At 42.7% G+C, this 27,226-nt stretch overlaps 2 long non-coding RNA genes across 2 annotated transcripts in view; one reads left to right on the top strand and one right to left on the bottom strand.

Annotated features, from left to right (window-relative positions):
* LOC139084210 (uncharacterized) overlaps positions 1-26,991 on the top strand; it is a 94,814-nt gene extending 67,823 nt beyond the window's left edge. The window contains exons 2-3 of the long non-coding RNA XR_011541611.1: positions 23,126-23,260; positions 25,741-26,991. This is a non-coding gene — a long non-coding RNA (uncharacterized lncRNA). The remainder of the gene's footprint in view (positions 1-23,125; positions 23,261-25,740) is intronic.
* LOC139083976 (uncharacterized) lies at positions 13,834-16,985 on the bottom strand. The gene is made up of 2 exons (XR_011541196.1): positions 16,643-16,985; positions 13,834-14,979 (listed from the first exon to the last, which is right to left on the bottom strand). It is a non-coding gene; the product is annotated as an uncharacterized lncRNA (long non-coding RNA).
* Positions 26,992-27,226: the final 235 nt, after the last annotated feature.

Raw genomic sequence — 27,226 nt, 5'->3', positions numbered from 1 at the left:
GGAAGGCTTTTAAAACTCAAAACCAGGGCCAGCCCTAGTGGCCTCGTGGTTAAATTCAGTGTGCTCCACTTTGGCAGCCCATGTTGGGTTCCCAGGTGTGGACCTACACCACTCTGTTATTGGCCATTGTGTGCTCGTGGACCACACACTAAACAAAAATAGAGGAAGATTGGCATTGATGTTAGCTCAAGGCAAATCTTCCTCAGCAAATAAAGACAACTCAAAAGCAAAAAATGTGTCCGCATAAAAATAAGGATTTTTGTCCAACAAAAGATACCATAGACAAAGTTAATAGACAAATGGCAGACTCTGTAAAGATTTTTACCACATCTAAAACCCACAGAGGATTATTAAAAGTATATATGTGGAATTCCTGCAAATCAGTACAAATAAGACCCCAAAGAAAAATGGAAATATGTTATGAAAAGGCAATTCATAGAAAGGGAAGCTTAAATTACTAAATGGGACATAAAGAAATGCTCAAGGTCATGGGGCCCGCTCTGTGGCTGAGTGGTTAAGTTCAGGCGCTCTGATTCCGAAGCCCAGGGTTTCACCGGTTAGGATCCTGGGTGCGGACATGGCACCGCTCATCAAACCGTGCTGAGGTGGTGTCCCACATGCCACACTAGAAGGACCCACAACTAAAAAATATACAACTATGTGCTGGGGGGGCTTTGGGGAGAAAAAGGAAAAATAAAATCTTAAAAAAAAGAAATGCTCAAGGTCACAAATAATTAGTGAAACATGAAACAATGAATTACCGTTTTTATTCCACTGGAGTGACAAAAAGATAAAGTTGTATAAGACCACATATTCACAAGTATATGAGAAGATTGGCACGTGTATGCTGCTCACAAGAGTATAAACTGATTCAACTATTTTGGAAAATAATAGGTTAGTATTTAGCAAAAACAAGTAATGCTTACACACTATAAGGCAGTGCTCCCAGTCCTAGGTCTATATTTCAGAGTGCATTCTTCCCGGCTTTTTGTTGTTGTAGGGGGAAATAGGAGGCAACCCAGATATCTATCACTCGGGCAATGGAAAAGACAAAAGTAGTAAATTCATTCCTTGAAACATTATGTTGCAGTTAAAAGCAACACTCTCTATGTACCCACGGCAATAGGAACAGGGCTTGAAAACACAGTGTTGTGTGAAAAAGAAAGCAACTGAATGAAATTAATAGCATAATAACATTGATGTAAATTACAAACCCATACACACATCACTTCTGACCATAACCGAGGAACTACAGGAATAGCCCTTTCGCTGTAAACATCAATAAAACCAAGCCAAACATATAACGCATCCATTTTCAGGTAAAGGAAAAGACAAAGATGGTGTAAGACTGTGATCCCTGAGAGAAACAGGACTCACAAAGTAAGCCCCATGATTGTCCATCTACCTGTCTGAGGATGATTCTTAACTACAGCTAAGAAGTGAGTTCTGGCAGAATAGAGGGATCCCACTGATCTAAGAGGGCAGAGACCAGAGCTCAGGACAGGAGATATTGCTGGAATCATTGGGGTGAGAATTCGTAGAGGGGGGTGCTGTGGAGAGGTGAGCCCTGGAGGTCTGTATAGTGGTGATCTCCCATGAAAACACGGCTGAGGGCTGTGCTGTACACACCTAGTGAGAGCCTTGAAGGTTGGCCAGATAGAAGCTCCCAGGAGTTGGAGAATGGAACAGAGATACTGGAGATCAAGCAGTCCAGGAGTCACTTGAGTTCTAGTCCTGACAGAACAGAAAGATCTCATGAACCTCCCCGAACTTCAGCTGGGACACTAGAAAGGCTGTGCCTTAGGCATAAGGACCATGTCATAAAGAAAAACCTGCACCACATTCACCTTGACAAAGTCTAAAAACAAACCCACATAGGTGTCCTAATGTGTTTGTAGGAAATACACATAGACGAATTTAGCAGTGAAAGGGTATCATGTCTGCAACTTATTCTCAAACTTTTTGAAAAATATATGCAGAGAGAATGATAAAATAAATGTGGTAAAATATTAACATTTGGGAAATCAGGGTAAAGAGTATATGGGATTTTTTGTAAAGTCTGAAATTCTTCCAAAATAAAAAGTTAAAAAATAATGAAGGGTCGGCCTGGTGGTGTAGTTGTTGGGTTGGTGCACTCCGCTTCAGCCGCCCAGGGTTCGTGGGTTCAGAGCCCAGGCACAAAACTACACACTGTTCATCAAGCCATGCTATGGTGGTGTCCCATATACAAAATAGAGGAAGATTGGAACAGATGTTAGCTCAGGGCCAATCTTCCTCACCAAAAAAGAAAAGAAAAGAAAAGAAAAAATACCCCACATCATCACATCTTTTTTTCTAAACTGTAGGAATTTATTTTCTCACAGTTCCGGAGGCTAGAAGTCCCAGATCAAGGTGTCAGCGGGGTTGGTTTCTCCTGAAGCTTCTCTCCTTGCTTGCGGATGACTGCCTTCTCATTGGGTGGTCACATAGCGTTTCCTCTGTGCATGTGCATCCCTGGTGTCTCTTTTTGTGTTTCTTAATCTCCTCTTCTTATAAGCCACCATAATGGCTTCATTTTAACTTTACCTCTTTTCAGGCCCTGTTTCCAAATATAGCCACATTCTCAGGTACTGATCGTTAGAACTTCAACAAATGAATTTGTGGGAGACACAATTCAGCCTATAATGTCCTCAGTCCCCCTTCTTTTTCTTTTCTAACTCCCTTTGTTTCTTCAAATACTTTTAAGAATAAAAATCAACTGTCATTGTGGATTTCTAAATTTATGCTTAGAATTCTACCCATCAGTTTTTGCATTACATATTTGGGGCTATGCTATTTCTTGGTGAACTGAAACTTTTACCATTCTGAAATGGTTCTCTTTATCTCAGTAATTTTATTAAAGTCCATTTTATTTGACATTTAAAAATTCCCACTTACACAAAATACTGTTATATGCTTTACAAGGATAATGATTATTTAAGCATGCATATCAAACATACTGAAGGGGGAAAAGAAGAGGAGTCGTAGGTGGGCCAGTGATGATAATGTGCTATAAACTGAGATTATAGTTAATTCAACTCTTCACATCTGAGATCCAAAAAGTAAGGAATGAAAGAGAGAAAGAAAGGTAGGTAGGAAGGAAAGGAAGAAAAAAATAAGGCTGGAAAGATGGAAGGAAGAATTATATAGGTCAAAATTGTTAATTTTCAAGGAAGCCAGGAAGACTTTTCAGATAATTGTATGTCATGATTTATAGACTTAGAGGATGAGAGATACTACTCTAAACGGAATTAGAATGAAGAACGTTCCAGAAAGAAGGCACAGCAGGTATAGGGACATAGAGTAATGAGAGTACATGGCATTTTGGATGGAAAAGGAAAGACAACAATGAGCGATGAATTCGGAAAGGTCAGTTAGTGCTAAAACGTAAAAGTATTATGTTGGACTTTGTGCTACAGGTGAAAATACTTAAGATAGTACTGTGGAGTGGTTAAAAAGCTCAGACTTGAATCAAAAAGACGTGGATTTGAATTTGAACCGTACCACATGGCAAGTGTATGACTTTGAGCAAGTTATTTAATCTCACTGAGACTCAGTTTCTTCTTTTTTTTTTTTTTAAAGATTTTAGTTTTTCCTTTTTCTCCCCAAAGCCCCCGGGTGCATAGTTGTATATTCTTCGTTGTGAGTCCTTCTAGTTGTGGCATGTGGGATGCTGCCTCAGCATGGTTTGATGAGCAGTGCCATGTCCGCGCCCAGGTTTAGAACCAACGAAACACTGGGCCGCCTACAGCAGAGCGCGCAAACTTAACCACTCGGCCACGGGGCCAGCCCCAAGACTCAGTTTCTCATTGTGAAAATTTAAGTAATAATGATGTTTATCTCAATGAGTTGTGAGATGAGAAAATGCACATAAAGCTCTAAGCAAGTATTTGGCATATAGTAAACATTCAGGCCATGATAGTTATTATTATTGTTATTATTATTCTTGTCACCATCATCATCATCATCAACATGCATATTATATGAACCAGAAAATTACTTATATTTTACAAGGCTCACCCTGGTAATAATATGAGGGTTGACTTGGAAGGAGTGAGACTGAGAGTAGATAAACCAGGTAAAAGTGAGTTGCAGTATCTAGGTGAGAGATAATGAGGATCTAAGTGTTGCTAGAGAGCAATCCTTCAGGAAGTGAAGTTCGCGGGTCTTTCCTTCACCTCTTATGAACCACTTCAAATCCTCTTAGCTGTGGCTGTAGCGACCAGTTCTGCACAGGCTTCAACCACCTTCATGAGGTGCAACTTGACAGCATCTCATTGCAGGCCTGCAGTTTACCTCTCCCTTCCTGCCCTAGGACTCCTCTGGTTACACATCCTGGGATCTGGTGGGTACCTGCGTGGGTGTTTGCACATGTGTAACCCAGATGTGCCCGGGCAGGTTTTCAGCCTTGTGGGACAACCCTTAACCCATCAAAACAGGAGTGGACAAATAAATGTTTCTTCTTCTGTTCCCTTAGGTGGACAGTTCTGAGATGTATTTCAAATAACTCCTCAGATGGTCTCACAGCATCTAGCATCCAATTGTCCAAAACAGTGGCTAACTCCACAGCCCATCTTTTACTGGCTTCTTCCTCTTTCCTTGTTTTAACCCATGTTGTTCCTCACTTCTGCCCTCTGGAATCACACTCCAGAATGAACACATAAGCCTTTGTCTCAGGCTCTGCTCTCAGGGCAACCTAGGCTGAGAACACCGTTACTTAAAATGGCCTTAGAGAGCAGACTCTTAGGAAGGAACTACATCATCTAATGAGGATTTCGTTACTGTTGATAACTGGGTTAGCGATACCTCTGACCTGCTCCGGCATCACATTTACTGAGACTCTCACCTGTGGTTGATTGAGATGAGGTCCAAGTGGAAGGGAAGTGCTGACTATGAATACAGTGGCTGTGGCACTTGAAGATTATGGGGCAATGATAATGAGGAGGATTGTGGAGGGGGTTCATTTTTTATTAACATCAGAAGCATTGGAAGACTTGAAGGAAAAAGGAAGAAGACAGGGGCTGGCCTCGTGGCACAGCGGTTAAGTAAACATGTTCTGCTTCGGCAGCCCAGGGTTCACCAGTTCAGATCCTGGGTGCAGACATGGCACGGCTTGGCAAAAGCCATGCTGTGGTAGGTGTCCCAGATATAAAGTAAAGGAAGATGGGCACGGATGTTAGCTCAGGGCCAGTCTTCCTCAGCAAAAAAAAAAAAAGACGATTGGCAGCAGATGTTAGCTCAGGGCTAATCTTCCCTTAAAAAAAAAAGGAAGAAGACAGACTCCTATAAGCCAACCAACAACTCTCACAAAGCTGTGAAGGCCAGAGCGCCCCTATGATAGCATTTCAGGAGACCCTCAACACCTGAAACAATAGGGCAGCCTGTGCTGAAAATCAGGCCTTGATTCTAATCATAAGGGTAGCATTGCTTCAAAGTCTCGACAGATGTCTTAAGTCAAAGTCGGTCCCTGCGAGGAAGAAAGAAGAACCCTGAGATCTGGAATAAAGATAATTAGATGGATAAGCATGAGAATTTTGAATCCCCAGATTCTCTTAAATCCTCTAGGCTAGCAGAAGCAGTCCCTTTCCCTAGCTGCCTTCCCTTACTTGAGGCAGGTGCCTTATAAGATGACTCTTGTCCATCATAAGCTCTACCCCTGCCGCCCTTCACTGCTCCAGGCTCCAATAGTGATAACCAGGGTGAGGTCTGAGCATAGCCCAGGAGGGGAAATATCTTTCCTGCCCCAAGAGAAAAATAAATCACACAACAAAAGAATTATAGGACTTGGCTAAATGCCCCCACAGAAAGCAAAGGTGTATATCTTGAGGATATCAGAGCAGGGGTGTGGAGTGTAAGACTAAATAGGTGAGAATTCATTGACCTGGAGACACTCGCCCAAGACTCAGATTCAGTATTCTGGCAAGAACACATCTGGAGCTGGTCCTAATATCCTGCTGGGGATGGTTCTTTTGAAGCTTGAATACAAGGAACACATCAACACGTCAACCCAGCTTCTAGCACTTAGTAAGCAGCTTTGGTTCTGTAGAAAGTCAGGACCAAAACCAGTTTGTCTTTAGTGAAAAAGACAGTACCCGTTTACAGTCTTGTGCCAAGGCTGTTTTATTTAACTCTCCTGCTCTGTCACCATATAGTCTGCCTTGATCTCTTAACATTCTACAGAAATCACACTGGTCCAATATATTGAAAACGTCAAACTAATTGGACCTGGTGAGCAGGAGTGATAAATACTCCCAAAATACCCTAGTAATACGTAAGTAATACATAAGTAAGCCAGGAGGTGAGAGAGAAAACTCATGAAGATTAAAGGGACTGCAGCATGGGTGAAGTGTTTAGGGATGCAGTGGTCTGCAGCATCCCTTAAAAGTTAAAGGACAAGCTGCTTCACCTTGCACTAAGGAAGAGAGCAAAAGAAGCTGTGCTTGGTGGACCTCTTTCAATTATGAGAGCAGCATATACCACATTTGGGAATACTGCTTTATCCATTTATTTATTCAGCATGCTTTTTCCCCCAGTCATTTTATTGAGATCGTAATGGTTTATAACATTGTGTCATTTCAGGTGTACATTATCGTTTATCAATTTCTGAATAGACTTCATTTGCTCACCACCAGTAGTCTAACTTTTGTCTGTCACTGTACATATGTGCCCCTTTAACCCTCTCACCCACCCTCCAAGCCCCTTCCCCTCTGGTAAGCACTAATCTGTTCTCTTTATCTATGTGTTGTTTATCTTCCACATATGAGTGAAATCACGCAGTATTTGTCTTTCTCTCTCTGGCTTATTTCACTTAACATCATACCCTCAAGATCCATCCATGTTGTTGCAAATGGGACAATTTTGTCTTTTTTTTTTAACAGCTGAGTAGTATCCCATTGTATATATATACCACATCTTCTTTATCCGTTCATCTGTAGAAGGGCACTTGGGTTGCTTCCACATCTTGGCTATTGTGAGTAATGCTGCAATGAACATAGGGGTGCATAAGTCTCTTTGGATCATTGATTTCAAGTTCTTTAGATAAATATTCAATAGTGGGATAGCTAGATTGTATGGTATTTCTATTTTTAATATTTTGGGAAATCTTCGTACTGTTTTCCATAGTGGCTGCACCAGTTTGCATTCCTACCAGCAGTGTACGAGTGTTCCCTTCTCTTCACATCCTCCCCAACATTTGTTGTTTTTTATCTTTGTAATAATAACCATTCTGACATTTGGGACTACTGCTTTATCCATTTATTTATTTCTTTTGTTTTTATAGCAGGCTTTGTGTGTGTGTGTGTGAAGATTGGCCCTGAGTTAACATCTGTTGCCAATCTTCCTCTTTTTGTTTTTTCTCCCCAAAGCCCCAGTACATAATTGTATATCCCAGTTGTAGGTCATTCTAGTTCTTCTATGTGGGATGCTGCCACAGCATGGCTTGATGAGTGGTGTGTAGGTCTGCGCCCAGGATCTGAACTGGAGAACCCTGGGCAGCCAAAATGAAGCATGTGAACTTACCCCAGTAGGCCACGAGCTGGCCCCTTACCCATATATTGAGTATTTAGGAAAGCTCCCAATTTTGAGTGAGACCAAGAGAAAGAGAGGGACCTGCTACAGAGTAGGTCTAAACCACAGAGAAAGCTGTCCTGCCACTAGGGTCATATGACTCAGCAGATGTGATATGCCAGAGGTACCCATGTTAGGTAAAACCACCGCATGGTGTCTCTTGCAAACTCCAAAAGCAGAGCTGCTGCATGTTTCTAGACCAAGTGTAGGAAAACTATGGCCCATGGGTTAAATTCAACTTGGTTTGTTGTTGCTGTTGTCTTTTGGTTTTCGTTTTTATTTGTTCAGATATTTTTTTACAGCCCACAAGCTAAGAATGGTTTTTACATTTTTAAAGGATATATATATATATAAAGAATATTCATCAGAAACTGTATGTTGTCTACAAAGTATAAAATATTTACTCTCTGAACCTTTACATAATTATTTGGGAAACAGCTTCTAGTGTGTAACTGGGACCCAGTAGAGCCTAAGTGGCTTACTATGGGACGTCAGTGACAATGCAACCTGAGCTCCCAATCACAAGCTGGGTGTTATAAGGTTACCATGTCACAAGCTTAAGCATTCCATTGTACAGTGGAAATGCTAGATTTGGGATTGAGTCCAAGCAGGACCAGAAGACATGAGTAAATTATAACAACAGATGACCTAAACTCCTATGTCACTTACCTCTGCTGCACTGAAGGCTCTCTTTCAATTCACTCCAATTATGGGGGCAGGAAACTTCGGCCTGGTTCACAGAAGGATCAGCTAATATGTTGGTACTAATAACAAATGAACTATGCTGCACCACGGTGAAGGGAAATTCTCCCAGTAGGTAGAGCTGAGAACAGTACATTTGTTCCTTCACTCCATGTGGAGAGATAAGTGGCCTGAGATATGGATAACGTGGACTCATCGTGGTGAATGTTTTGTCTGCTTAATCAGGGTCCTAGAAGAAGAAAAATTGGAAGATGAGGACAAGGAGGCTTGGGAAAAGGTAGATGGATGGACTTAAAGAGGCACGAATCGTGTCGCTCTTTGTGTCTCATTATAATGTCCACCAGAGAGCAAACACCACAAAGGATGCACTCAGGAGCCAGGTAGGCAGGATGACGAGCCCTGTGAACGTCAGTCTGACTCTCTCCTTGGCCATCCCAGTACTGAACAATGGGTCTGTTGGTGGAGTAGCCATGATAGTAGGGATGCAGGCTATGCATGGGCCCAATATTATGGGTTCCTTCTAATCAAAGTTGATCTGGCTATCGTCACTGAACAAATGAATGCCCAGCTGGCAAGAAAAGAGACCAGTGCTGAACCTTCAATCTTACTCCATCCCTTGTGGGAACCAGCCAGCCATCTGGTGGCAGATTGATTATATCAGACCCTTTCCTCCCTGTAGGAGTGGTAGTTAGTTCCTACTAGGACTGAAAGCTACTCCAGAAATGGATTCGTTTCTACCCACAACGCCTCTGCCAGCACCACCATCTTAGGGCTGACACAATTCCTTGTCTGCTATCATAACATCCCACACACCATTGTCTCAGAACAGGGACTCTTTCTATGCCAAAGAGAGTACAACAATGACAACACGGACACAAAATCCACTGGTCTTTCCACACTCCCCATCATCCAAAAGCTGCAGGTCTAAGAGAGTTTTGGAGCGGCTTGTTAAAGCTTCGCTCTAGGCACCAGCTTGGAGATAGCACAATGTGAGTCTGGGATACTTTCTCCAGGACGTATTTATGTGCTGAATTAATGCTGGTATGTATGTCAAATGGTTAGAGTACATAGGTTTGGGAACAAATGATGAAAATAAGATTGCCCTACTCACTTGGGACATAGTAAAATTGAATTTAAAGCCACAGCTTCCACGTTGGTCACTTTAGACTTCTAATACTAGTGAACCAGCAGGCAAAAAAAGAGTTACTTTAAGGGCAGGGATGGTTATCCCTTATTCATATGATGCCTCCGTGCTCAGTGTTGATGGTGAACAGCTAATTGCAGCAACTACAGCCTAACCAAGGTGAGGAAACTATGGGCTAAGACCTCCTGGGTATGCAGGTGTGGGTCACCCCACTAGACAAGCAATCCAGATTAGCCAAAGTGTTGGCTAAGGATAAGGGAGCTGTAGAGTGTATAGTAGATAAGAGAGATGATGACTATCAATTATGGCCTTGGGACCAGCTTTAGATTAGTTTATATCACTTGCTTTACTAACTTTCTTGAATTAAGTCTTTGCAGAGATTTTTGGCTGGTCACCATGTTGAAGAGGATTGCTAAAAATTGGATTTAATGGAGGTTATATGTGGATCTGTGTGGTGCAAGGAGCAGATGGTATCGTTCAACTCTTGTGTGCCACTTCAGAGCCTCCTGGCCTTATCTCAAATTTCAACTGCAACTGTGGTGACAGTTTTTCTTAGAGACAATTCTCCATGGGTCTATCACATTCTGTATGTCTTATATCAGCTTTTGTTCCAGATTATCTTTACAAGGATATTTGTACAGCAAACAGTCTTAGAAGATAGAGGTAATGTCTCCTTTTGGAGGTTGGGCATGTTTGCTAACAGCCCCCTTTAAAAGATTGACGTTCCTCAGCTATGACACAAACCCACTGTGTGCACAGCATCCACCTGGGTCTGTCTCTGTATCACTTTGGTGGGACTTTGTAGGGGTTGGGGGAAAAGAACTGATGCAAACATGAAACTGATGTTGCCTGTTGTGAAGTGAATAATGAAATTCTTTGTCTCTGACCTAGGAGTCTCATATCTTCTGTTAGCATCCATGAAAATGTGGCTTGCCAATACAGTTAGCTTGCAGATACAATTCTGACAAATACCCACCCAACCTGCCTGTGTGACTCACCTCAGGCCTGAGCCACAGGCCAGTCACTTCCTACCCCAGGGCTTCTCTGATGTCATATCATAGTTTCCCCTTAGAAACATGCTTGGCTCTTATGCATGTGCAACCTAGAAGTGTGGGGAAGTTAATAGCCTGGGGAGCAACCCTTGACCAATGGGGAATGAGAGCTGATTCTTCCTTCTTTTTTCTCTGGGTCAGATGGTCCTGAGATACATTTCATAAATCTTCTCACAGTCCCACAGGATCAAGCACTCAGTCTCCCTTAGCAGTGGACAACTAAAAGCCTTTCCTTGTATTGGCTCTTTCTCCTTCCTAGTTTCACTTCTTACTCCTGCCCTCTGGAATTATCCTTGCAAATAAACTATTGACATTATGTCTCAGGTTCTACCTCGGGGGAAACTCAGGCTATGGCAATGGAACTTTAGATGTGATGGCAAGATGATTTAAAGTTTTTAAGCCTGAGTGACTTGCAGGATGGTAATGCCATTAGAGGAGACCAGCAATGCAGTAGGAGGAACATGTTTGCTACTGAAAATACTTAATTTGAATATTTAGGTATATCCTTGTGATGCCCAGCACATCAGTGATGTTGATCTAGATATCAAGTAAAAGCTAGATCTTCCATTCAGCAAAAACATATATTGAAATTATACTATGTACAAACCTGTTTTTGTTCAACGCCATGTTCTTAAAGATAACTGACACCTTGTAAGAATGAATACTTGAGAAATGGGGAGAAGATAAGCAACGTATCAGAAACAGCAGTAAAGAATTAAGCACATATTCTGTGCATGGCTCTATGCTTCACTCTGCTATGAAGGAAACAGAGATGAAATAGCCATTGGATTTACTTAAAGGTATTCATAATCTATTAGAGATGATGTTTTTATATAATGCACAATTGGGAGTGAAAAATATTCTTAAAAGAAGTAGAAATAGGAGCTCTGAGGAGAGGGGAAGCCACTACTCGCAGCTGAGATATTGGGATAGAGGGAGGTGGCATCTGAGCTGGACTCCAGATACTTAACACGGAAGCATGCAATAACAAGACTGTGCGGTCAGAAAGCTGCAAGCAGAAAGCAATGACAAAGGCACAGAAATGGGAGAGCATGATTTGGAGAATGTGGTAGTTAAGAGTCTTTGGTTGTAAAGATCACATTACTTTAAGTGATAAAGATTTCCTCCAAGATTATGTGGGAAAATAAAGACAGTAATCTCAATCATGTAGGACTGAGGCCTTGTAGGGGATTAAATTCCATCTGGGAACCAGGAGGCTGTACCGGATCCAAGACTGCTCAAGGGATCGGGTGTTTTGTCTGGATCCCTTTCTATGGTCTGCCACTGTGTAGGGATGCTCTCTCTGCATCTACTGCTTCTGCTACTACCACTTAACTTCTCACTGTGTTTCTGCACACTCAAGACCACTGGCTACTCCTGGCTTCTGCTGTGTCATAACTTCTAGTTACAGCTTTTTCTCTGTGTGCCTTTCAGCTTCTGGCCCTGCCATTAAGTACTTTACTGTCTGGGTCTCAAATTCAATCTTTGCAAGAGAAAATTTGATTGATCTGGTTAATTATTATCATTCCTATTGAACAACTCTCTCGGGCAATTGGACAGACTATGAATAGTCTGCAATACCGAACTGGACAGACTGGTCAGTTGGATGTGTCAAAGATGACAGAGTCCTGTGGTACAGAACAAGGTGACCTCAGAGCTGTGGGAGCGGAAGGCACTGCTCCACCACTGGGAATATCAAATAAACAACTTGGCTTAATCTTAGGTATAGCAATGAGGAATAAACCTGGGACAAGACAATGATGGCCATAAGTGCAAGGATGAGTCATTTAGATCTATTTGACTAGGCCAGTAGTTCTCAACCCTATCAGACCTCTTTTTGTAATGTCCTCTCTACTATTCTTAAATGACGTCCATAGATACCATAGTCTAACTACACACATATATTTTTTAAAAAAATCAATATACTACTTTAACCGTAATATAAGGAAAAATGAAAGGAAAATGATTATAATAAAATAATATGTATTTCAATATGCAATTGCTCAGAGACAGCTACACTAGAAGTCATGAAGCAGTAGTCAGATGCTTGCAACTATAAATAGCAAAATTATGTTATAGCTACAATTCAGACTGAGATAAGCATGTTGTGTTGGTGACTCAGATGCCACCAACAATATTACAATCAGTAATGTAATTTTTGGGGGATGATATCATCAACCTCCGGCATAGTATCCAGTACTCAGTTAAATTTAGTGTTTTTTGAGATGGAAAATAATCTGAAAGCAAAAGAGACCCATTAAAGATTTTTAAAAGATGAGTGTCTGGATCAGAACAATCTTCAGGAAGATTAAGACTCCTAAAAGATGATGAGCTTCAAAGGTCTGGGTTGTTTCCATATTTGGCTCATTTCCCACTCTTACCCCAGTGCTTATAAGTAGTAGACACTCAATATATGATTTTGAATGGAATTGATTTGAATCAAATAAGGGCCCTGAGGGCCCTTTGCTAGAACATTATCTTTGGGCAGAGCTCCAGAAAAGCAGTGTTAGTGGAAGAGACTCCCTCATCACAGGGCCCAAATTCAGTCCTCTCTCTATTTCACATGTGCAGGACTTTAGAGTGTGAGATAGAATGTTCTAGGTCCAGCTCTGTTGCAAAGAAAGCTACATTCTATTAAATCCTCTTAAGATTCACTAGTAACAAGCGGAAGCACCCACAATCATGAAAGTCTTTAATGAAAATCCATTCTATGTAGCTGGCATACAACATATTCCAAATTTTGGTTGCCTGTTTGAAGAATGTCTGCATGCCTTAGCATGGTGCCTGGCACATAATAGCGACTTAACAAATACGTGTTGAATTAATGAATGAATAGCGGCAATTGAAAACAATGGCTAAGGCAGAAAAAAGAAAAAGCAAAATTCTAGTATGTGACACCAGAACCAAGTCTGGGACTCAGATTAGTTTTCAGTTTGAAGAACCATCAAGTAGACTGACTGAAAAGCAGGTACTCAGGCCACAAATCCAAAATAAAACAACAACAAAAAAGTAATATATGTGCTTGGTTACAAAGTAGTGCAGAAGAGCTTAAGATAAAAAGCAACAGTTTCTTGATCTTTTTCTTCCCCCCCCCACCTTCAGTCCCACTGCCCCAGATAAGTCCAAGTTTCTAAATACAACACTTTGTTCAAAAGACCTTGTGACATTATATCTATTTCAGCTTTATTCCTTTTCTGTAACTATAAAATTACTGATCTGATTAAGAAGACTTACACATTGAGTTGATTTTCAAATGATGGGGAGAGTTTGCAAGGAAACACATCTACCACTTCAGCCTTGGTGACAATGGCAGGTGTGCCTATCATTATTCAGTACAGAGCCACTGTTCTCTTTAATAACAAAAAGACAATAATATTTATTTATAGGTAAATATTTATAGAGAATTATCCATAGGCATCATTCTAAGCACTCATTTTACAAATATGCTCTTGTAGGACATCAGAATTGGCCACCCCAAAATGTGTCTTTGCCTTGATTATTTTCTAAGAACAAAAGAAACTTTGATCTTCCCCCTAACTGCCTAAAGAATTTAAGACAAAAGGCCTGTCCCCAGGACAGGTTATCACCATAGGTAACTCTGGATATTGGTAGACTGTGAGGGTCTTTATTAAGCCCATTCTCATCTACCAAACATTTGCTTTTCCATCTCCATGTGAATTGCCTTCCTCCCCTTTGAAGCCCCAAACCACTACCCCCAACACCGTCCTTTGTCTTTAGCTGAAGATTGTATTTAAGATGGAAACTCAGTCATTCTGGCGTTTCTCCCATGTATACATGTTATAAAGCTTTGTTTGATTTTCTCCTGTTATTCTGTCTTGTGTCAATTTAATTCATAGACCAGCCAGGAGGACCTAGAATGGGTAGAGGAATTGTCTTCCTCCCCTACAATCTCATTCAATTCTCACAACAATTTATAAGCATGTGCTATTCTTATCCTCATTTTTCAGATGAGAAAACTGAGACCAAGATAGGTTAAATAACTTGTTCCAAGTCACACAGAAGACAGTAAACAGTGGCACTTGAACACAAACTCTTGATGAAAATCTGAAAATGTCTCAGACACAATTCTGAATCCCATTTCTGTCAGACTCCTGGAAAGGTCTGGTCTTTTTAAATGTATACCTTATAGAATTAAAGAAAGGCGATGATTATGCAAGTGGGATAAAATATCAAAAGAATACTTGGGGAAATGATGTCAGCTCTTAAAAAGAAAATAAACTTTCCTGTAATGCAATGATTGGCAGCCACTTTTCCTCATAAGGTTCCACCATTTTGCCCAGTGTCAATGCTTCCTGATGGAGGACAAAAACACTGACAATCAGAAACAGGTCCTGGCCAGCCCTGTGGCCTTGTGGTTGGGTTCCTGCACTCCGCTGTGGTGGCCCAGGGTTTCGCAGGTTCGGGTCCTGGGCGTGGACATGGCACCATCGTTGGGCCATGCTGGGCTGGCATCCCACACGCCACAGCTAGAAGGACCTACAATTAAGAGTATACAACTATGTATTAGGGGGCTTTGGGGAGAAGAAGGAAAAATAAAATCTTAAAAGAAAGAAACTGGTAAAGAGCAACTCCCGTCAAAAAACAACCTTCAAGCACACCAACAGGAGGATAATTTAGTGTTTAGTGGCGAGCATAATGGAGTTATTTAAAATAATGATCCTGAAGATCTGAGACATGGGCAAATGTTTATATAACATTCCCTGAAAACAGTAAAATAGAAAAATGATAGCTCTGATGCAGCTATGTGAAAACCTCTTCTTGTGAACATTAATGTAAGGAGAGAAGCAAAAGCAACTGTGATTAGGTATGATTTTTCCCCATAAATTTCTATAGTATTGGTTTTTGACTGAAAAAGCAACTTGAACACAAACAATACAGCACTATTATACAAAAATGGGTTCTGGCTGCAGTAGTATAGGAGTAGGGTGAAACTGGACCAAGTTTATCAAGGACCTCTAAAAAATTCCCTCTGCAATGCTCCCATCTTGTTAGAACTTTATCTCACAAATCAAGGTTTATTTTCTCTTGGAATTCTGAAATTTTTGCTCTTGCGTTAAAAAATAAGTGTGTGAGGGGCTGGCCCCGTGGCCGAGCGGTTAAGTTCACGCGCTCTGCTGCAGGTGGCCCAGTGTTTCGTTGGTTTGAATCCGGGGTGCCGACATGGCACGGCTCATCAAACCACGCTGAGGCAGCGTCCCATATGTCACAACTAGAAGGATCCACAATGAAGAATATACAACTATGTACTGGGGGGTTTCGGGGAGAAAAAGGAAAAAAATAAAATCTTTAAAAAAAAATGTGTGTGAGTGTTTTAATTATTATTTCCTGCACTTTAGGACTGAGTCAGACAACTCAATTTTGGTCCTGGGCAAGCCCCTTCGATCTTCAAAGTCTAGCCAGTCTTGAGACCTACGTGTCTCCGCACAAGGTGAGCAGCCTCCACTGAAACCTGCATATAGCATCTGTTGCTTGGGGCCACTCAAGCTTTCAAATTTCAGTCTCCGATTCCAGCTCCCCGGCGGGATCAGCGAGAACCCGCGGCCGATCTCGTCTCCGCGGGGCAGCGGGGCCGCGCTGACTCGGCTCATCCGGTCTCGGTCGGCGCGGCTCCCGGCTGCGCTGCAGGGCCCGGCGCAGCCTCCGGGCTCACCACGCTGGAGCCGCCCGCGGCCCGGCCCCGCCGTGACTCAGCCGCTCGCGCCCGGGCCCGGGAGCTCCAGCCGCCGCGACGCGCCTGCTTCCGCCCGACGTGCGGGTCTCCAAGATCCTGAAAGGGACTGACGGCTTGATAAGGGTCCCTGATCTCCGCGCTTAGGCCCTGCAAGGCCCTTCTCTGCAAATTGAGGAGTTGAGGTCTTGGCACTGGAAGCTCTTCCTCACCCCGCAGGGCACAGCGGGGGCTGGTCTCAGAGGCGACAGTGGAGGCCTGGGGCAGCCCCGGGTCTGGAGAGCCCGACGCCCCACGTTGGAAGCTCAACGCTGCCGCTCGCCGCGTGTGACCCCCAGAGAGTCAATCTGGCCAAATCTCACTCTGCAAGTGGGCGAAATGGGGGTGATTCCACGCCCGCCTCGGTGGTGTTAGCACAGCCTAGCAGATAGTAGGAACTCGTTAAATCTGTGTTTATTTCTTTTGAAATACCTTTTAGATGTAGTTCTTCCTCTCCATGCCCCTGCAACCATCTTGGACTTGGACTTGACATCTCAGCGCAGGGTCACCGCAGTGGCTTCCTAACTGGTTTTGCCGCATTCCCATCTAACTCTTACACAATGACCTGGTGCATTTTTACCGCATAGTATGTTCTTCAAGTCATTGTCCTGCTCCAGAAAATTTTAACACCTCCGTGTTGTCTTTTGGTTTGAGTCCTTTCGCTGGTATTTAAAGGACTACAACGTAGTCTGACTCATCCAAACCCCCATCCCTCCCGTAAATATTTTATGTCTGCTCTTCGCCCTACATCGTGGGTCATAGATTTCTGGCCTCCGGGAGCTGGGAGGAAGTGGGTAGATAAACCCTCATAAGCACCTAATTATAATACCGTGTAATAAGTGCTCTGGTCTAAGTATGAACAGGAGAGGGGAGCAACTCAGTGAATAGAGGGGGAAGGGGAAGAGGCAGCGTGGCTTGATGGATGACTAGGAGTTGACCAGCATTCTGATAGACGGTGTACAGATGAGTGTCCTGGTTGATGTAGAACCTGAAAGTCATGTTGTGGTCAGGACTGTTGGTTGCCCTTACAGAATGCTTAAAACATCCAGCCCCTTCCCTTGGTTTTCTTGGGTCCAGAAGTACGATGGGAAATAAAATTTGGGTTTAAAAATGAACACCACTTGATGAAACAGATGGTAGGAAGGAATAACGGATTCCTTAAGGGAGCAGCCCCGTACTGAGGAAGAAGTTCCCGTCGAGGGTGGAATCTGCCAGGAGGGTCTGAGTGCTAGAGAAGACAGTGTTTGTGAGGATTCTATAAAGCTGTATTTGAACCTGCCGTCTCAGTCCTGGAAGAAGGCAGTGTGCTAAAATGGAAACAACTGACTCACCGGGGACCCAGCTACCCTTCCAGGTGGCACCTGGAAAGAACTGAATTATTATGAACCCAGCACACACTGCTGCAGGGTCCCTACTAAAAAGAGCTGTGAGTGAGAAGGGGACAGGCATTTGTCATCGGAGATCTGCAAGTTGGCAGGGACAGATTCTTGGTGGTAGCAGGAGAGGACATGCTCCAAGGGGCCTCAGGGGTCAAGGACACTTCAGTGACACTCTGCAGATGGCCCAGGTAGCATTGATATGCGTCCTTGGATAGAGGACAAGAGATAAAAGGTGGTAAAGGCAGCAGTTCATACAGGCACTGTGATTACAGTTGATTTCAATTCCTTTCTTTGTATTTTTCAGAATTAAATAAATTTTCCACTGGGAACGTTTCACTTTTAATCTAAGAAAAGCAAACATTTTTAAAAAGTCATTACGCAGTGCTGCTGCAGATGAAGTAAAGTGGGCTCTCTTATTCACTCGAGTTTTAGAAAAGAGGAGTCACCGTACGCTTTTTGACTTGTCTGTGAAAATTATACATATTGACCATAATGTAAACATTGATTATTGAGATAAGCCAAAATTATGACTTAACTGCTCTGGGAGGATGAGGACGGAGAAGTGGGGTTGCATGTGTGGTGTATTTGTAAGAGAGTTACATCCTCATCTACCACAACAGGAAGGCAATAGGGCATGCTTAACGCAGATACATCAGGAAATAGCACAAACACATTGCTTTGATATCTGGAGGTAAATACCCGAAGAACAGTGAAAAATGGAAAAAGATTGTCCTTGGGCTATGACGAGGAGCAACGCAGAAGACTGTTCTTTTTCACTATTCATTTTTTAGTGGTATCAAAGCGTTGAAATATTTTTCAATATTTCAAAGAATATTTTCTCTCTCTCTTTTTTTTTAAAGATTGGCACCAGAGCTAACAACTGTTGCCAATCTTTTTTTTTTCCTGCTTTTTCTCCCCAAATCCCCCCGGCACATAGTTGTACACTTTAGTTGTGGGTCCTTCTAGTTGTGGCATGTGGGATGCCGCCTCAGTGTGGACCAACAAGGGATGCCATGTCCACGCCCAGGATCCCAACCAGCATCCTGGGCTGCCGCAGCGGAGAGCGCAAACTTAACCACTTGGCCGCGGGACCAGCCCCTCAATGAATATTTTCAATGAAATATTTTGAAACTTCATTCATTTTTTATATGGATAAAAATAAAAGCATACAAACCTGTTGTCCCAGTAATTTCATTTATATGTCTATATCCTCAGGTGATAATTCCAGATATGGGCAGAGATTCATATACAGTAGTCACTGCAGAGTTATTTATTTAGAAAAGGAAAGACTGGGAACAATGTAAATGACTAATGTAATGCAATAATTTAAAAAATTGTAGTGCGTTCATATGATGATTTTTAAAAATAACATTTTTGAGAATTATTTAATTTCACAAAAAATGCTAATTTAAAAATGAGTGAAAATAAAACCAGAATGCCAAAGTATGTATAGTCATAGTAAACAGACTGGAAGGGAATACTTCAGAACGTTTATGTATTTATCCTTGGGAATTAGGATGATAAAGTTAAGAGTCTGCCAATTGGGTTCTTTAGGAAATAAACACTGCGTTGGAGTTAGCAGTGAAAAAAGTTTGTTGGGGAGTTACACCTATGAAAAAAAGGGGAGGACGCAGGGTTGGGCAGATGGAGTGGTCAGATGTGATACAAAATCTCTGCCAGCCCAGCAGGGAACTTTGCAGCTAAGATTGCCTTTTGGAGGTGTCCTGTGATGGGTGGAAATAGCCAGGTCTTTGTACCACCAACTTCCACAGTCATTGGTTAGGGTGACTCTGAGAAGAGAGTGACCTTGGCTGGAAAGCTGAAGATGACCAAGAGGTTAAGAGCTGGAAGCTGTCACTTGACCACATTCCCTGCAGCTGAGCAGTAAATCCTTTCTTGAGAGGGAATCTGACCAGTGCATCTCTCTACCTGCAACAAAGGGTGATTTTTTTTTTTTTTGGTGAGGAAGATTGTGGCTGAGCTAACATCTGTGCCAATCTTCCTCTATTTTGTGTTTGGGATGCCACCACAGCATGACCTGATGAGCACTGTGTAGGTCCACACCCAGGATCTGAACCTGCGAACCCTGGACCAACAAAGCAGAATGTGCAAACTTAACCACTATGCCACCTGGCTGGGCCCAAAAGGTGATTTTTTAAATATGTTTTGTATATTTTTTTGTACTCTCCTAATTTTGGTACCAACTATATATATTTTTTTAATAAAAATTTTAAAATAGTAAGTAGACTCCAAAAAAAAGTCAGACGGGATCGCCTAAGGTAAAGTACATATGCTTTAGAGCATTGACCTTTTTTCTTTTGGTCAGCTATTTTGTCTGTTCAGAGGTCATCGCTGTCCTTTTTTGGCTTGTAGGCTATGCTCCAAATAGGTTAAGTTGCCAGAGCTGAGTTCCACTATCTCGTCTGTGTAATGAGGAAATCTTATCTCACTATAATTGTGAAAGTTACTCTTCCTTTGATTGATTCATTCATCCACTCAACAAACACTTGTTATGCATCTACCTGTTAAACTACTATACTAGGCACTTTGCTGGATGTAGAAATTGATGAGTTGTTGATCACACACTTATAAAGCTCACAGTTTCGTAGATGAAATGTCATGCACTTAATAATATGTTAAAAATGTACATACCCGGGGCTGGCCCCGTGGCCGAGTGGTTAAGTTCGCGCGCTCCACTGCAAGCGGCCCAGTGTTTCGTTGGTTCGAATCCTGGGCGCGGACATGGCACTGCTCATCAGACCACGCTGAGGCAGCGTCCCACATGCCACAACTAGAAGAACCCACAACGAAGAATACACAACTATGTACCGGGGGGCTTTGGGGAGAAAAAGGAAAAAATAAAAAAATCTAAAAAAAAAAAAAAAAAAATGTACATACCCTTAGAGTTTCAGTTTTGCAAGATGAAAAGAGTTCTGGAGATTGGTTGGACAACAGTGTAAATGCACTTGACACTACTGAACAGTACACTTAAAAATGGTTAAGGTGGTAAATTTTCTGCTATGTATATTTAACCGCAATTAAAAATTTAAAAAATATATATATACTGTATGACTTAGTGATTACACTTCTGACTGTGCATCCCAAAGAAACTCTCACCATGTGTACAAAGAAACAAGTGTGAGGATGTCCTCTGCAGTGTTGTTTATAATAGCAAAAAGGTGGAAACAGCCTGAATTTTTATCAAAGAGGAATGGGTAAATAAACTGTAGAATACTCATATATTGACCTGAATTGGTCTCGAAACCAATTTTGGGTGATAAAAGCAAAATGCAAAAATGATACATGTATCATGATACCATTAATGTAAATTTAAGAACACACACAACATCCCAATCCATGTGGTTCCATATGGATCCATATAACGGATCCATATATATACACAGATAAAATTAGAGGGAATGGAATGGAAGGACACACACCAAACTCATGGTGGCAGTTGCCACTGGACATTGAGAGGGGAAATGGGACTGAGTGGAAGAGTGTGTGGTTAAAGGAGACAATTTTCTCTATAATGTTTCACTTCTTTCAAAAATATGGAAGCAAATATGAAACTGTTAAGAATTGGTGGTTCTGGGTGGTGAGGAAATGTGTGATTTTTATTTTGTTACACTGTTTTGTATTTTTAATTTCGATTTTTTAAAAATAACTGCAGGGTTTAAAAAAGCTAATGATGCATGCATAAAGAGAGATATAGGTAAAGTTCTATGAGAATTCAGAACTGAGAGACATCAAAGGCAAGGTGGGAGAGAGAGAGGGGTCAGGAAAGGCATCTAAACTGAGCCTTCAAGGACGGAGAAGATGAAGATAGATGAGAGGGGGAATGTGGAGTGGTATTCCAGGCAGAGTGAGCAGCACGAAAGAGGCATGGAGACAGGAAAGCAAGAGACTCTTGAGTAGTTCAGACTGGCTGGACCAGAAGATACCTGATGACGAATAGCAGGAAGAGAGGTTTAAAAGTGGTTGCAGCCTCATCCAAAAGGAGCCTTCTATGGGAAACCAAGATTTCGGTCTGTTCTGTAGATGGTGGATTGTCATTAAGAGTTTTGGAGTTGGGAATGACAGGCACGGAACAAGATTACTCTGGTCATGAAATATAAAGTAGTTTGAATGGAGAAGGACCAGAGGCAGCGAAAGCAGCTTGGAGGAAAGGACCCTGGGAGTCCAAGGGAGGGTGAATGCACGTCCTCCCCCAGCCCCTTTTTTAACAGCCTTACTGATCCTGATGCCCTTTTGACCACACACAATAGTGTCTGAAATAGTGTTTCTGCCTCTGGGCTGATGTTTCCCAACCATTTTTCCTGTTCCAACACACGGCTCAGAGTTCTAACACACTCTCTGCAGTTACAGCAGTTCCCGGAGGCAGGGATTCTAGAGACAAGTGGTAGAAATGTGCAGTTTGAAAGAGGAGCCAAGTGATTTTCTGATCAATCATAACTTTCATCCTGTACAAACACTGTCCAAAAACGTTCGAAGATTCCCATTGCCTGGTTCTATTCAGAGATTCTGTTCCCCGAGAATGGAACAGAGGTCACATTCCTCAGCACGTCCCCGCCCAGGTCTGGTAGCAGCTAACTTCTCCGGCTGGCGCTCCTTCTCCCACACGGGTTCAACGCTCTGGCATGTTGATATGCTCTGCAGTCCCATACGCACAGCCATGCGTTTTCTCACTCTTTCTTTTCTGGGATGCTCTTCTTCTCAATCTCTGCCTATCAGACATTCTGTTCAATCGAGGGCCCAGATTCCGCTTCTTCCATGAAGCTTTTTTTTTTTTATCACGCCAGAGGGAATGATCTCCTTCCTCTCAGTTATCAAGGTTTCTGCTAGTCACATGACAGCTTACACTGCCTCTCTCTCTTTCTTTAACATCGTGTCTCCTCTTCTACTCCAGATTTTGAATCTCTGGAGGTAGTGACAAGTTTTTTTGTTTTCTTAATCCCTCTAGAATACATTAGCCCAGAGTCCTTGCAGGTCAAGATGTTTGATGATTAAAATAACGACCATTTATGAAAGCCTTTTAGTGCCAGTCACCATATACATTACATCTATTCCCCATAACAGCCCTAGGACATAGGTAATGTTGTTCCCATCTTACAAAAGAAGAAACAGAGGCTCAGAGATATTGATTAACATGCCCAATATATATAGCTAGAAAATAGGAGATTTAAGATTTGAATAGGGCTCTGGTAGGCCCTGAAGCTTGTGTTGTTTTCATTGCATTATGCTGCTTTTCTTATGTAATAGTTGAATGAATGAAAGAATAAATTTTTGAGCACTTTTTTTCAACTTGCTTTTCTTTGGCGTATTTCCTCCCTGGAGGTTTACCCAGTTGTTAAAGCAGAAGGAAATACTAGTCACTCTTTCTTGCCAGCTGTATTAGTTTCAAGTAATAGAATCCAACTCATACTGACTTGCACAATAAAAGTAAACATGTTGGTTAATAAATCAAGGAGCCCCTCGGTGGACTGCTGGCTTTAGCATTGGATCAATGTTGCAACAAATTTGCGCTCTCTTTCAGTCTTGTTTTCCTCGGAGTTGACTTCATTCCCTATGTGGTGACAAAGATGGCCACCAGCAGCTAGAGGTTACATTCCATCAACTTAGTAGACGAGCAGAGAGTGCCTCTTTTCTAATAGCTCCAGTAACATTCCAGGTGAGACTGTTGTTGGCCCAGCTTTGGTCACAGGCACATCCCCGAAACAATCGCTGTGTCCAAGGGATGTTGTGCTGCTCTGATTGGCCAGGGCTAAAGCTGTAGTTTGGGTCAACCCTACCAGAACTCTATGGTTTGAGAATGGGAAAGGAATAATTATAGTATCAGACCAAAAGGAATGCTGGGCAGGCAAAGTGGATGTCCATTACACACACATTCACTGAAATAGGACTCAGTCTTTGATCCAGGGTGACTATGCCTGAGTAGAGACTGCAGGTGACTCCATGATCTGTCCTCAAAGGGCACTACACAGGGCCATGCTATTCCTAGTTGGGTCCCAAGGGTTGCACTATCCTTCAGAGCAGTTATATAATAAGACATTCTACTTACGGGAAATGGTTCATGCCTGGCTTGAGTCCTATGGTAGCCTTCGGCCAACTGAGAGGAAGAGACTGGGATCTGATACCACAAGGGGACACAGTGTCAGCTGCAGTAGCACCGGCCAGGCTAAATCTGCTGTTGGGAGGGCACAATGACAAATAGCAAGCAGTAGTATAGGCAAGCAGGTGATATCTGGGGCCAAACAGAAAATGATATGTTGTCTTAATGGGAGACAGAAAATTCTGAGACAGGAGACACTCAGGATTTCAGACAAACAGATAAATGTGGTCAGCAGGTAGCAGGACCCCAGCCATTAGACTGAAGTTCAGGGGCATTCCAGTCCCAAGGAGTGGGGAATTGAGAAGAGCAAGCATGCCCCAGTTGCAGGGGGATCAGGACACTGGGCAGAGTATCAGGATTGGATCTAAGGGACTAAGCTGAAATCCACGGACTGGATCCGGAGTCCAAGGCAGGGCTGAGTCTTAAGAATGAGACTGAAAGTCAGTTATCTGATAGAACTGGGACATAAGTTCAGACCAGTATTAACCTTGATAGGAAACCCTAGAGTAAGGGACTGAAGTGTCACAAAGTCCTCCTGCCTCTGTGCAGGATGATGTCCAGTGAGTGGCTCAACACTGAGCCTACAGGTGCTATTGAATGGCCTCAGCTCAGGGGAAGGAGGGGGACAGAAGCTGGTCCCACGACAAGGTCTAACAAACTAAAAAAATGTAAGAGGCATGTGTCCTCTCATTGGCATGCATAACCCCATAAAAAATTAAATTGAAAAAATTTCAGCTGGAATGTATTAAGAAACAAAGAGAATTGGGAAAGAAATAGATGCAATTGTAACAGGATGTTAAATGAGATTTTCCTGTTCTCTTAGTTTCAGAGCTTGGAATAATAGGTGGCAAGTACCCCCATATTATAAGGAGATGTGTCATATCATTTATGCATGACTTGCTCAAGGGGTGGCCCCAAAATAGCTTCTGGAACCTGTAGCCTGTCACCCACTTTTGGCCTGAGAAAAGAAAATCAAAAAAAGGAGGCTTGGGGCCGGCCCAGTGGCACAGTGGTTAAGTGCACACATTCTTCTTCAGTGGCCCAGGGTTCACCAGTTGGGATCCCGGGTGCAGACATGGCACCACTTGGCAAGCCATGCTGTGGTAGGCATCCCACATATAAAGTAAGGGGAGATGGGCATGGACGTTAGCCCAGGGCCAGTCTTCCTCAGCAAAAAGAGGGAGATTGGCAGCAGATGTTAGCTCAGGGCTAATCTTCCTCAAAAAAAAAAAAAAAAAAAAAAGAGGTTTGAAAAGTAAGGATTTCTTCAAAGAGAACTATCAGAGTGCTGTGGTTCTCTCATTCTCCAGTCAGGGGAAGGTAAAGAGTAGGGACCTGCCAGGAGGGGAGATTAACTAACATCTCCTGGTGGATGGGGCTGAATGGAAGAGATGCCCTGAGGTGGGTGGGAACCAGAGCAGAGCATTGTGAGAGAATTCTTGAAGCAATCTTGAAGTCCCCTGAGTTGTGGAGTAGAGAGACTGATGTCTTATCTCTCCTGAGAGCTAGATGAGAGGCTGGCTGGAGGACCAAAGGTTAAGGGGCTAGGGAAGGAGAGTTGAAGGAGTGAGTTTAAAAGGCAATAGTAAGAAAGAATAAAATTATCCCTTCCTTTGGATACAAGGTAAGAAGCCTGAGTTCTCCTTTCAGCTCTACCACAAGTTAGCTTTGCTAGTGCAGAAAACCACTTCACCTCTCTGGGTCTCAGCTTTCTCTTCTATAAAAGGAAGAATTGGACTAGACTGTTTTTAAGGTAGCTTGAAGGGAACTCCATGACTTTCTAATGCTATGGGTGCATCGGCTGAGCTCTATGGTGACTCATGGACTGGGATGGATTATGATGGTACATATCCATTCCATTACACTCGGCCCTAGAAATTCAGGTCTCAGGGGTGCAGCATTCTCTGCTTCCTCTACCCTCTCTTCTCTTAGCAAGTATTTAAAAGATGAACCAATTAAAAATTTTTAAAAGAAAAAGTTACCCATAATATCACTAATCTGGCACATTACTAATTATATTTTGGTGTATTCTTTTCCAGACCTTGACCACCTATCTGCATCTTTGCCCCAGTTGCAATCACTGGCACATGCTTTTTGTGTTCTTACAGCCTACCAGTTCAATCAACTGTGTGTGACCAAGAGGACGGAAAGCTTGGGGTGCTTCCAGTTATTGCACAATAAAAGCAGGCAAGGAACAAGTTGGCCTTTGATAAAACAGTCTTTTGGGGCACAGAACTACTCTGGTGTGGCCTCTCTTCCTCCGTGAGTCCCCTTCCCCTCCTCGCCCTCACTTCCTGATCCTTCAGCAACAACAGGAACTCAAGAGGCCCGGCAGGGCTAAGCCACAGCAGCCTCTGATCTACATGAAATTCACTTTGAGGCTGCTTCTGGATTAGAAATACCAGGTGATCCATTTAACAGACATCACAGCAGCCACCAGAGAGTTATGTGAAGCCCCTAAAATGACAGAGAAAACCAATGTCAAGGGGACGTGTTGGTGATTCTGCTATAGTTAAGACAGGAATGAGGAGATGTTCACAGTCAGCAAAGTGATGACACTCCAGCCACTGAGTGCCAACTCTTGTGTCTCAATCCCTATGACCTCAGTCCTACTGACAGGAGCACATCTAAGACCAGCTCCAGCCAAGTCAAGCTCTTTGAAGTCTTTGTACATCTTCATCTAGGCAGAGGTGGAGATGGTTCAGACTGGGCCTTGAGATGCTGTCCCTTAAAACTTAGTCTAGTATTGTGGAAGTGTAAAGAGCAAGGTGAAGCACAGTGGGGTTAGAGACATAGGTAGGGACTGAGTCCCTGGAGCTTGCAGGGGAGGAGCCTCAGAGGGTTTGCAACAGGGATGTGACAGGCTCGGATCTACGTTTTGGAAAGATCGCCCTGTAACAATGTGGGGAACGCCTTGAAAAGGGCAAGACTAGAGGCAGAGAGCTGAGGTTATTACAGTAGTCTGGTTAAGACATTCAAATATCTCTTGGTGGTCACCAGAGGGGAAGGAGGTGGGGGAGGGCGAAAGGGGTAAAGGGACACATATGTATGGTGACGGATAAAAATTATACTGTTGGTGGGCCCAGCCCATGGCCGAGTGCTTGAGTTCATGCGCTCTGCTTTGGAAGCCCAGGGTTTCATTGGTTCAGATCCTGGGCGTGGACATGGCACAGTTCATGAGGCCATGCTGAGGCGGCATCCCACATAGCAAAACCAGAAGGACCTGCAACTAGAATATACAACTATGTACTGGGGGGCTTTGTGGAGAAAAAGAAGAAGAAGAAGAAAAAGATCATCAATAGATGTTAGCTCAGGTGCCAATAAGAAAAAAATTAGACAATTGGTTGTGAACATGATGCAGTCTATACAGAAGCTGAAATATAATAATGGACACCTGAAATTTGCACAGTTATAAATCAACATGACCTCAATAAAACAATTTTTACAAAAAGACATTCAAATATCTAGAGAAGCACAGAATTTCATTATTAAAGGAGAAAAAAGAGGACCAAATACACTGGGTGG

The sequence above is a fragment of the Equus przewalskii genome, chromosome 6 (assembly GCF_037783145.1).
Source record: "Equus przewalskii isolate Varuska chromosome 6, EquPr2, whole genome shotgun sequence".
In the NCBI taxonomy this organism is placed as follows: Eukaryota; Metazoa; Chordata; class Mammalia; order Perissodactyla; family Equidae; genus Equus; species Equus przewalskii.
The sequence above is the reverse complement of the archived record's forward strand: the minus strand, read 5'-3'. Positions and strand labels throughout refer to the sequence as shown.